The following is a 12,705-nucleotide window of genomic DNA, read 5'->3' on the forward strand; positions in this document are numbered from 1 at the left end:
GTATGAAAAAGGGACAGAGTTTTAGTTTTTTGTTCATCAAACACACACAATTTCAGCTCATGACTGTTGCAAATTTAATGTTTCTAAATAGAAAAGACTATCATTCTGAGCCCAGCATTTTTCATTCTTACCCCTTCATTTTTGGCCACTCACTACTGTCTATTGATATGTGAAACACTTTTTGTTAAATCATTAATTTCTTATCATTAATAACATCTAATTAACAATCATCATTTTCACATAAAAAATATGTATAAAAATCCTATACCTGGCTCCAACTCGGCTCCTCAATCTCCTCCTGGATGGAAGGCTCAGGTTGGTCCACAGAAGCCTCAGCTGGGGTTGAGGGAAGGCTGGATGGAAGGCTGGAGGGAAGGGGTGCTGGAAGAGTCGAAAGCTATTCCCTGGCCTCAATCTCATCATCAAGAAACCATATCCTGTTATAGTACCACAGATGAGGTACATACACCTTATCTGCTGCTGCTCCTGACCTCAGGGATTGCTGGACTTTCTGATACTCCTTCCTATAGGTGCTTCTCAAGCTACCAATTTTTGTTTCCAGAGACCTCATGTCTGCATTGGGAGCCCGGGTCTTTACAAATTCAAGCAGCTTCTCCATGTTGCCTTCCTAGCTGCTTTGTTGTGATATAAGGGGTTTTTCACCTCCCATAGATTTCTCATATCTCTGTATTTATCCAGGAATTCGCCCAGGAATTCTTGATCTTTAAATGGATACATATTCTCTGCAAGACCAAACAAAAGACCAAAAAACTCATCTCAGGATAATCTTAAAAGCCAATATAGGCATCAATCTAGATTCAGTATAGTCCGCTCATGTCACCCAAGTTAAAATCTTACCATCGGTCTAACGTTCGTCACTTCCGTTCCTCCTTCCTCTGCATACAGAACGTAGTTACGACACACACGTGTTTAAGCTTTATATACACTGCGCATGCGTGAAACTCCGCCTGCGTCGCCCGCCTCTGACGTTCTTTCTAGAATATTCCCCGCACACAGAACGTAGTTACAACACACACGTGTTTAAGCTTTAGATACACTGCGCATGCATGAAACATCGCCCGCGTCGCCTGCCCCTGACATTCTTTCTAGAGTATTCCCCGCCCCGTCTCTTTCGTCGCAGTGGGAGAGGAACATGGCGGAGACACACCAGGTGCATAATAGCACTAACGAGGAGGAGGAGGAAAGCCCGGAAGCAGGAAGGTCCCACATCCCGGAGGAGTTTTAAGGCCACAATAAGTCCTTTGCTGAGATGTTGGAGATGGTCGACATCTTGAGGAGGAACGACTATGACGGGAATTATGGTCCATACCCAAACCCAAATCTGAGAAAGGCCAAGATCATGACTAAAGTTGTGAAGAGTCTGTACAGGAATCTTGGGCTACGGCGATCCAAGGATCAATTGAGGAAACGCTGGTCAGACCTCAAATAAGGGAGCACGATCAGAATAGAAAGATCAAGAAAGTTCTTCGAAAAAGTATGCATTTGTTGTGTGTTCCTATTATTATTGCATGCTGCACCATGAGTTTTTCTTTATGGTGTTGTACATTTGAAAATGGCTACTTTCATGTTCATATGCACAGTAAGTGGTCGTAGTAAACATTGTTAGTTTCCTAAATAAATACGCTGTTTTCCCAGATACCTGATTAAATACATTTGTTCATGTCATTTTTGAATTTAATAAAAGAGGTTTAGGACATTGTTGTCTAGATGTGTTTGAACCTAGAAGGAACAGCAAACTAGATTCAGTGTAATGTATGGAGATAACAGTCAGCACCTGTCTACACATCTGGAATCAAACTTTTTAGGGTGTCAAACACAGGTACTCCATTGGATACTTGGGGGCCCAAAAAAGGTAAGTATTTCAGCTTTAGTAGGGCATAAGTCATGTCTTCATCTTGTAATTCTGACCAAACAGACAATTGTACCCCACTTCCAAGCAATATTTATCATTCATATTTGTTGCCTCAAATATCTGTGTGTTAAGTATACCTTTTGTTGGGGGGCGTGGCCGGATATAGACCTAGGAGGACATTTGGTGCTGGAGCTCCTGCCATCCTGAATATAATCCTGTGGCATCCTTCGCCTGTTTGACTTTGGGGGCAACCAAATTACCTCCCCTGCGCCTCTGCCATCCCACTGGGTTACGGGGAAGCATTTTGGCACGGTGAGCGGTGTATCTGGTGGCTCCGTGGCTTGCGGCCTAGTTGGCTCGCGGGATCCGGCCGCCATCTTGCAGCCTGTAGAGCCTCCGGACCGGCCGCGGTGGAGTACCGAGCGCGGGAATCCGCTGCACGGGAGCGCGGAATGGAGGGGACATGGGCTGGAGAGGAATCCTCGGGCCATACTGCCAGACACGGATGAGGTGATTGAAATTATCCGCCGCAATCAGCCGCGCAGCAGTGTATCTGCCAGTGGGAGGACTGCAGGATCTGTGGAGGCCCTTTACCATCCTTGCTGGGGTGGTGAGTCCAGAATTGGGGGGCATAGGTGGCTGCACAGGAGCGGTGGAGAAAGGTGTGGGAGAGTGGGTAGCAGCCCTGGTGCCATTGCCTGTTGCTTTCCTCGCTGGGCACATGAACTGCATTTCTTAAAGGGCTACCCTCCAACTCCCTAGTGCATAGCACAACTGTCTGCATACTCTATTGTTCAATTTCTGGAAGTGAGAGGTTCCTGGGGGATACCAGAACTGTGTTTTTAGCCATACTAATCACTTTCTCCTGTATCCCTGAAGTTGAGTATCCTTAAAGGGGTGCACCCTCCTCTCTGCACACAAGTATACCTCAGGCCGGCTGGCCTTTTACCTTCTCATCATGCCCTCCAAAGGCAAGTCTGCAGCTAAGAAAGCACCGTTACAGCCTGTGCAGAATCCTAGTGACTTTTTGAATCAATTCAAGGCTCTAATGGTGGATATGGAGCAGGCGGCCCCACAGGAGGCTAACCCATCTGCACCCACGTTGCCTCCATCTAATGATACCACTGTTATTCTTGCTGCGATTGAGCAAAGCAGAACTTCTTTGCTGGTGCGCATAGACCACCTAGCAGAGGAATGCAACCTCATAAGAGCAGATTTTGATAAATTCCGGGGCAGGCTCTCGGAAACTGAATCGCGCATCTCGGCGATGGAGGACACTACTCACCGTCATGATGAGGCCTTTCAAGCGCTGCAGCGAACGGTTCAGAATCTGGTGGCCAAGTCCGACGACGCTGAAAACCGTTTGCGGAGAAACAATGTCAGGGTCTTGGGCCTGCCGGAGGGAGCAGAAGGAGACCGCCCGGCTGAATTTAAATTCTTTAAATCATTGCTTCACTTGACGGATGTGCCCCCAACGTATGTGGTCGAGAGGGTTTACAGGGTCCCGACCAGTCAGGGTCCCCCAGGGCCCCCCCTAGACCATGGTACGCTTTCTCAATTTTCGGGATCGGATCCTGCGTGAGGCTCGTAAACATCAGAACCTACCTTTCGAGAACACGGTGGTACACCTATATCCTGATTTCTCAGCCGATCTTCAGAGAAGACGCAAGACATTTACAGACGTCAGAAGGAGGCTTCGTGAGCGTGAGCTGAAATATTCCATGCTTTATCCCAGCCGACTGCGGGTGCAACACGGAGGATCAGTGAAATTCTTTGAGTCACCTGCGGAAGCAGATCAATGGCTACAATCGCTGTAGATGGCCCGTTGAGACACCTCTGATTGCCAAACGGCGGGTTGCCTGCAACTACCTGTTTTCCTTTTTTGTTGCCGTTTGTGGTTGCTGCCCAGTTTTGGGGTGGCCCGACTCCCTGACAACTGTGCTTCCTACTGGAATGTACTTTGTTATCCTGCAAGAAGCTTGACATTCTTTGGCTGGGGGTGGGGGGTTGGTGGAGGCAGTTGATGTCCGCTTCTCCTGTACGTTCTCCTGCGGGTTCCCTGCCTCGGGTGGGGCCACCTGCCAAGGTTGCCTATATAATTTCTTTTTTTGTTTTTGCCCCCACCTGGATAAGTAAGTTGGTGGGAGATACGTAGAGGAACAGGTTGTCCAGATATCCATACCAAAGGACTGACGGGTTGTAAGCGGAGCGGGAGCTCCAGGAACATGAACACTATATCCATGATTCTTTGTACTTTTGGTTTACACTTGAACCCTTTTTTTGGTTCTCGGGTTTTTACTTTTTGTCTAGGGGTCCTTTTTTGACCCATCGAGGCCATGCCTTCAAGTACTGTTTTTGGACACAGTTTGGGGATAAGCTGCATGTACATGTTTTTTTGTGTTGTTACACAGCAGCAGGGTGTTTATGGGTTTCAAAGGGTAACAGGTTTGATAGGTGCAGCCCTCCAAGGTTAATTGTCTATTCATATGCTCAATGTTATTTCTGATTTCAGTCTTCAACTGTATGTGTCACTGATGTCGTTTGTACTTCATTTACCGTCTAACGAGTCAAGTGGGGGATGATGGCAGGATCAAGGTTTAATGTAGTTTCATGGAATGTTAGAGGTCTTAACGATAAATTTCATAGAGCTTTAATGTTTCAATATCTAAAGACAATCAGTCCTCATGTGGTGTTCTTGCAGGAGACGCATCTGGATGGGAGCAGGGTGCTGGCCTTACGCAGAGCCTGGGTACAGAGAGCGTTACATGCTATATACTCTACCTACTCCAGGGGAGTGTAAATTTTAATTAGTAAGGCGGTACCGTGCACCATTTACCATGTGATCTCAGACCCGGGTGGTAGGTTTTTGGTGATGGTGGCTGATATTGGTGCGTGCAAAATGGTATTGGTAAACGTTTATATTCCACCCCCATTCCAGATTCAGATCCTGTATGACTTCTTGGGTAAATTGGCGCCCTACCTGCATCTCCCTCTCCTTATAGCCGGGGACTTTAATGCTATTCTATCTACTGCTTTGGACTCGTCCAATGCATTTAGAGTGGCGTCGGCCGATCTTCCTGCCTGGGCGGCGGCTGCTTCCCTGACAGAGCTTTGGCGTTGGAAAAACCCTGTCACCAGAGGTTACTCACATTTATCAAAAACTCATAAATCCTCATCGAGACTAGATCTAGCATTTGACAATGCATCTATGCTGCAATTAGTGGGGGGGGGGGCAAAGAATTTAGCGGGTGGTATTTCAGACCATTCGCCCTTGTCAATTCACATTGGATCCAACTTAGGTCCTGCGGGGAGGGGGTGGAAATTGAACCCGAGGGGTCTGCAGACACCGCCGTCGTTTGGGACGCCTTTAAAGCCTGCATGCGGGGGCACTATATTTCAGCCATCAAACAGGCCCGCAGGTCCCACAATCAGATAGAACAAGAATTGCAGGACAGGGAGAGGGTGTGTGCCATGGACCACGTGAACAATCAGTCCGATGTCACTTATGGTGGACTGTTGGAGGCAAGGCGTGCTTTAGCACTCCATTATTCTGACATGACACACACATCTAGGACGAAAATGGTTGAATCCATCTTCGAGCAAGGGGACAAGAACGGTAAACTGTTAGCCATGCTAGTGGCTGAGCAAAGGGTTCAGACTAATATTCTTTGTATCAAAAATACTCAGGGTGACCTACTGACAACCCTGACAGCCATACTAGATGCATTTGTGGAATACTACAAAACTTTGTATGCACCCATACCAATCTACGACATAGCGGAGTTAGACGGGTTGTTAGCATCATTGCAGATCCCGAGGCTGTCTGAGGCAGATAGGTACTTTTTGGAGGCTGACATAACGACAGAGGAAATTGAAAAGGCTATTAGGTCCTTTTCTTCCCGTAAATCCCCAGGGTCTGACGGCTTCTGCATCGAGTGGTATAGGCAGCATTTGGAAGAATTGGTTCCTAGACTTAAAAACTTGTATGACTACTGCTTGGAACACAGGTGTCTCCCGGCCTCTTTGCTGGAGGCACAGGTGATCCTGCTGCCGAAGCCGGGCAAGGACCCCCTATCGCGTTCTTCGTATAGACCGATCGCATTGCTGAACCAAGATTTTAAAATTCTCACGAAGGTGCTGGCTACCAGACTCTCTCAGGTTATCACGACTTTGGTGGATATTGATCAGACAGGGTTCATTCCGCAGAAATCTACTGACACTAATTTACGCAGATTGTTTACCCACCTACAGATTGCACCCGCCGAAAAAGGATCTAGAGTGGTGGTCTCCCTGGATATGGCCAAGGCCTTTGATTCAGTAGACTGGCAATACACGTTGACAGTTCTGCGGAGCATGGGCTTTGGGGAGATCTATGTGACCTGGATTTCTTTGCTTTATAGTTCTCCACAGGCGGGTATCAAAATAGCTAATTCAGTCTCGCCTCAATTTAGCATCAATAGGGGCACACGTCAGGGGTGTCTACTATCCCCATTCTTATTTGCATTAGCGATAGAACCACTGGCTATAGCCCTAAGGCAATCACCTGGAGTAGGAGCTCTGGAGGTGGGGGGTATTAGGGAGTGCATAGCACTCTATGCGGATGACATGCTCCTCTTCTTGAGGGACGCGGGCCGTCTTTGGAGGCGGTGTTGGGGGTGCTCGACAAATTTGCTGAGTTCTCTGGGCTCTGGGTCAATTGGGAGAAGTCCAACGTGATGGCTATTGACGGGGAGGCGCGAGAGCTGGCGACCACTAGGGTCCCCATTGCCTGGGTGCAGGAATTTAAGTACTTGGGAGTGAGAGTTTCACCAAGAGTGGGTGATTATATGTCTGAATCTCTTCCCCTTGCTGACCAGGGTTAAGGTACAGTTGGAAGCTTGGAAGCATCTGCCACTGTCACTCATTGGTAGGGTTAACCTGCTCAAAATGAAGGTTCTGCCAGTATTTCTCTACTTTCTACGTAATTCTCCTATTTGGCTTCCCTGCTCGTTTTTTCGGAGGGTTAATAGTCTTTTTGGCTCCTTTTTATGGGCCGCTACGCATCCCAGAATAAGCCTCAGGGTTTTGCAGGAGCCATGTGGTCAAGGTGGCTTGGCATTGCCGGATCTTTTTAAATATTATCTAGCTGGGCAAATGGTGGTCGCCGGACACTGGCTAACGCGGGAGGATGGTGATTCGGCAAATGTACTGGAGTACTGTACTCTTTTGGGCTCATACGAAAGCCTGTCCAATTTGGTGTATAGAGGTCCAAGGGCTTCATCAGCTCTGACGGCCTAAATGAGGGCAACGATATGGGCCTGGGAAAAAGCGCAGGCCTTGATGAAACAACCAGAGGGGAGTTGGTCTCCTGACACTCCTCTATGGTTTAAACCTAAATTGCCACATTTTGGGGAAATTCCAGATCCGGTGATATGGGCCAGAGTAGGCATTAAACAACTGAAGCATGTGGTGGGAGGGGGGGAAGCTTTTAACGTTTGATCAGCTTAAGGTTAAATATGATCTTCTAAATTGGTATTTCTTTCGATACCTACAGTTGCGGCACGCTTTTCTCTCTCAGTTCGGTCCTGGGGCTCTGGAGATGGGAGTGTCGCCTCTGGAGAAGGTGCTGCAGATGGAGGACCTGAAAAAGCCTCTTTCCGTTGTGTACAGACTGTTGTTCTCCGACAGGCCAAAGCCTGTCCAAAAATGTAGAGATGTTTGGAGTGCCTTAGTACCAGACTTTGAAGGGGAGGATTGGGGTGACATGTGGGGTTACCCGTTTCAGACCCTAGTATCGGCTAGAGACAGACTTATTCAGTTTAAAATTCTGCATAGAGTATACTACACACCAGCCAGACTGGCTAGAATTTATGGTACGGGTGCGGGGGGATGCTGGCGTTGTTCAGCCGACCGAGCTGACTTTGATCATGTGTTTTGGCTGTGCCCACAGATTGTGGAGTTCTGGAAGGGAGTGACACAAGTTATACAATCTGTACTTTCGGTACCGATTCCAGTCACAGTCGCGACATGTTTGCTCGGACTGGTGGAGGAGTTGGCACCTCGAAAGGCGCAGAGGACTCTGATCTCTCTGGCGTTATTTTATGCACGTAAAGCTATCCTGTTATGTTGGAAGAAACCTGCACCTCCTACGGTTTCTTATTGGAAAGGTTTAATTAATAAAGCTTTGCCGTTACACAAAGCCACTTATCTCAGTAGAGGGTGTCGTACTAAGTTTGAGAGGGTGTGGAGGTGCTGGCTTGATGCCACAGATACTGTGAATTAATCGCTAGGCGGGAGGTGAACTCTTTGAGAGTCGGGAGAGGGGCAAGGCAGGGAGTTGCTATACTTGGGTTGGCTTACATCCCCATCTCGGGTATTTAAATCATCAGCAACGGTATAAGTTATGTTTTTTATATGTGAGATACTGTCGGTGACCATAGACTGAGCTAAGAAGTTGAACGGAGGGCTGCACAGGGGAGAGTTTGTTGGGTGGGGGGGAGGGAAGAGGGTGGGAAGGGCGGTCGGGAGGTCTGGGGCTTTTTGGGGACCTTTTTGTATGTTTGTATGTTATTTATGTGTTGAAAAACCTTCAATAAAAAATAAATCTTCAAAAAAAGTATACCTTTTGTTTCATTCTCATAGGGGAGCAAAGAATGATATGAGGTCACCAGGGACCCCTCACCTCCAGAACAAGGGGAACAGAGGTCACAAGCTGAGGATGTGGAGGAAGGAGAGGTGCTCGAGACTGAGACCTCAACAGGTGAGTGTCTGACACCCCAGCTTCAGGTAATAAGAGATGTATGCTTGCATATTTCTAATACATGGTGTTTTTTTTTGATTTTTAGGTGATGTACAGGTTGTGGAAGAACAATCATCAGCTAATTTCACCAGTGACAGCGCCCAAAGGCTAATCCAGGACATCATGTGGTGCAGTCAGGATTTACACGTTATAAAACAGAAAACTATGGATATTGAAGTAAAACGTAACAACATGATTGATGTCCTAGGAAGAATTAAATCTGCCATCAGGGGATAGCAATGTACGTGTTTTGGGCCTGCATCCCCTTCCTCAAAACTCAAGTAGTTGAGTGGAAGGGGTTGCACCCCCAAAAAACATCCATTTGTCCCCCATGATGGGAGATAGCACATGTTGACATTAGGCAGTGCCGCCCATCAGTGCCCAGCAGTGCCACCTATCAGAGCCACCTATCAGTGCCACCCATCAGTGCCCATCAGTCCCATCTATCAGTGGTATCTATCAGTGCCCATCCGTGCCACCCATCCGTGCCACCCATCTGTGCCCCCCATCCATGCCATCTTATCTGTGCCCATCTTTGCCCATCAGTGCCGCCTTATCTGTGCCCATCGGTGCCACCTTATCTGTGCCTATTAGTCCCGCCTTAACTATGCCTATCAGTGCCCACCAGTGCAGCCTATCAGTGCCCACCAATGCAGCCCATCAGTGCCCACCATTGCAGCCCATCAGTGCCCACCAGTGCAGCCCATCAGTGCCCACCAGTGCAGCCTATCAGTGCCGCCTCATCAGCGCACTTCAATGAAGGAGAAAAATGACCTGTTTGCAAAATTTTATAACAAACTATTAAACATGATTTTTTTTTTGCATCTTTTTTTGTTTGTTTAGCAAAAAATAAAACTCCGAGCTGTAATTAAATACCACCAAAAGAAAGCTCTATTTGTGGGAAAAAAATGATAAAAATTTAATTTGGGTACAGTGTTGTATGCCCGCGCAATTGTCATTCAAAGTGCATCAGCGCTGAAAGCTGAAAATTGGTCTGGGACTGAGGGGGGTTTAAGTGCCCAGTATGCAAGTGGTTAAAAAAAAATATATATTTTACAACACACATGGGAATGTGTACGGAGTAAAATAATTTTTACTCAACAATGTGTGGCTTCTTCTTTCAATGATCAATAACATTTTTTGTGTTTAAATTGGTGTTTACACTGTCAATGGGTTTAGATAATATTGTACAAACCACTTGGTACAGCAAGTGCACTAGGAGACAGAAAAAAGCCACACAAGCAGGAATTAAAAAATCCAGATTTTTCCAGCTTTAAATTTAACATTTATTCAAGCATGTGCTGGCAAAACAATGGCCCCCCTCCCCGAAAAATATTCCAAATAATTTTGGCGCACTTCACGGGCACTTTGGGGGGCAAGCCAGGACGGGCCGCTTCCAGGGATGTCATTAATTGCGGAAGTCCAGCGTCAGGCCCAACTGTCACCACATAATTTGGGTTGTTTCTTTTCAGAAAGTTATGCAGGATGCAACAAGATAAAATGATGGTATTCAGTTTGTATTCCGCCATATTAATGGTGGTTTGAAACATGCGGAATCGGCTGGCCAGAATCCCAAACGCGTTCTCCACAACTCTTCCGGCTCTGGCCAGCCAGAAATTAAAAACCCTCTTCTCAGGGGTGAGGGTCATCTGGGGGAATGGCCTCATGATATGGTTTCCCAGACCGAAAGCCTCATCTGCTATGAACACAAATGGCAGTCCTTACACGTTCTCCTCCGGGGGTGGCAATCCCAAGCCACCACTCTCGAGATGTTGGTAAAACTCGGTCTGGGTAAATACTCCTCCATCCGACAATTCCTCCCCACATCCACATATATAAACTCATATGTTGCTGACACCATCGCCATCAACACGATACTATGAAACCCCTTATAGTTAAAATAGTATGACCCCAAATGGGGTGGTGGGACGATGCAGTCATGCTTTCCATCGATTGCCCCTCCGCAGTTAGGAAAATCCCACTGCTGGGCAAACTGGGAGGCCACAGTCTGCCATTCCTGTGGCGTTGAAGGAAACTGTGGAGTCAAACAAAAAAATCGAATTAGTAATTTTGCACAAAAACATTACAAGCAGATTATACACAAATATTGTTGGCCAACATCAGTACAACATTTCTTGTAAAGAGTATTTAAAGGCTAAAATATAAGGTCCACTTATTAGATTCATCACCCCCTCTGATGGTCCCTTGTAAATATTTTGGGGGGGAGGTATGTTTTGGACGGGTAACCACCCTCTCCACTACGTAATGGAGTAATAACAAAGTAATGTGTGTTACTTTGGCCAGCCCCTTCTTAATTACACTATTGGCAGCCCACCAGACAGGTAATAAGAAGTGTCATCAAAAAAAATTAATAAATGGAAGCACATTTGTAGATTCTGCAATTACCTATCAAGATAATAATGGGAGAATAAAAATTGAAACAGTAGCATTTGAAAGTATTGAGGCAGGCCATTGCACTACATGCTTTGGAGAAATGCATCCATAAATCTGACCACAAAAGAGGTAGTCTGTACTGGGTTTGGCAAAGTCAGCAGATAGAGGATTGCTATCAGCTGACTTATTAGCGGTTGGGGGAGGGAGGTTCCAAATGATTTTGGGCCCCCCAAAAAAGCCTCTGGCACTCTGCATGAATTTAAGGACAACAATAACATTTGTAAACATTTTAGGGGGTCTTTAGGGTAAAGCATTACAATGGAGATGACAAAATACATTGTTAAGTGACTAGACTATAGAAGTATATGGGCCTTGGATAGCATGCTGGGGGGGTTAGTGAAGGAAAATATGCATGAAGGACAAAAAAGGAGCATACAAAATTCCAACATGCATGAGGACAAAGAGGAAATTCCCAGTTTATTACAATTATGTTAATTATAGAATGATGAAAGAAATACAATACATTAGCAAACATTAAATACATAGAATGTGATGTTAAAAGAGAAAACTTACCCTCATATATTCCTTCTGCAGGACCTGTATGATGGCAGAACAGGTCTCTGGGATAATGAGTCCCAGAGCCTTGGGGGAGATGCCTGTCGAGAACTTGAGGTCCTGAAGGCTTCTCCCCTATCGCCAAGTACTGCAACGTGGCAACTAGCCTGTGCTCCGGAGTGATGGCTTGCCGCATGCAGGTATCCTGCCTGCTGAAATAAGGGGACAGCAAAGCCAGCAGACGGTGAAAAACAAGGTCTGTCATCCGGAGATCATTCCTGAAATCATCAGGATTATTCTCACGGATCTCACACAGCAAAGGCATATGAGAGAACTGGTCACGCTGGCGCAACCAATTCTTGGTCCACGACCTCCTCTTTGCCCTGTTCATGGCCCGGGCTTGTGTCAAAGTAAGAACCCCAACACCAAGTCCCCACACAGCACGAACTCTACGATGAGTACGTACACATAACATGGCTTCAAAACTGTCGGCTGGTCAGAAAGGACAACAGAAAGCACTGATAAACAGCAAGGGCTGAAAGAACGAAACACAAATCAGCAACAAGCGGACAATAAGCACTGAAAATCAAAGCGTACTATACCAAGATATAGTCCACAATGAGCAACAAATGCTAAGTGACTACACGCACTGATAAGCAGATACGCACCGACAAGCACAAACTGTAGAGCAGTACCGAACTGAAGCACAAATCTGAAAAGTGCGAATCGTCTCTAACCAAACTTCTACTAACATGCGATAAACATGAGATCAGCAGAAGGAGCCCAAAGGGTGCTGTACATGGTGCTGAACTTCCCTTTTCTAGTCCCGTAGTACGTGGTGGACGTCACCGCGTTCTTGGCGGTCGGAATTTGGTGTGACCGTGTGTAGGCAAGACATCTTGAGAGGAATTCCGTTGGAATTCCATCAGAAAACCATCAGAGCTTCTTCCGACGAGAATTCCGATCATGTGTACGCGGCATAACAGGCACAAGTCAGGTGTTAGTCTACTCCCTTACTTAATCCTTTTGTTGCCTGCCACAGGCTCTTGAGGTATATAAAAAAGAGGAGAAAGAAAGGAGAAGTGTCTCTTTCTGGTCTCTGGAT

The sequence above is a fragment of the Lithobates pipiens genome, unplaced genomic scaffold (assembly GCF_037356315.1).
Source record: "Lithobates pipiens isolate NorthernLeopardFrog02 unplaced genomic scaffold, aLitPip1_a1.2 Scaffold_18, whole genome shotgun sequence".
NCBI classification, from domain to species: domain Eukaryota; kingdom Metazoa; phylum Chordata; class Amphibia; order Anura; family Ranidae; genus Lithobates; species Lithobates pipiens.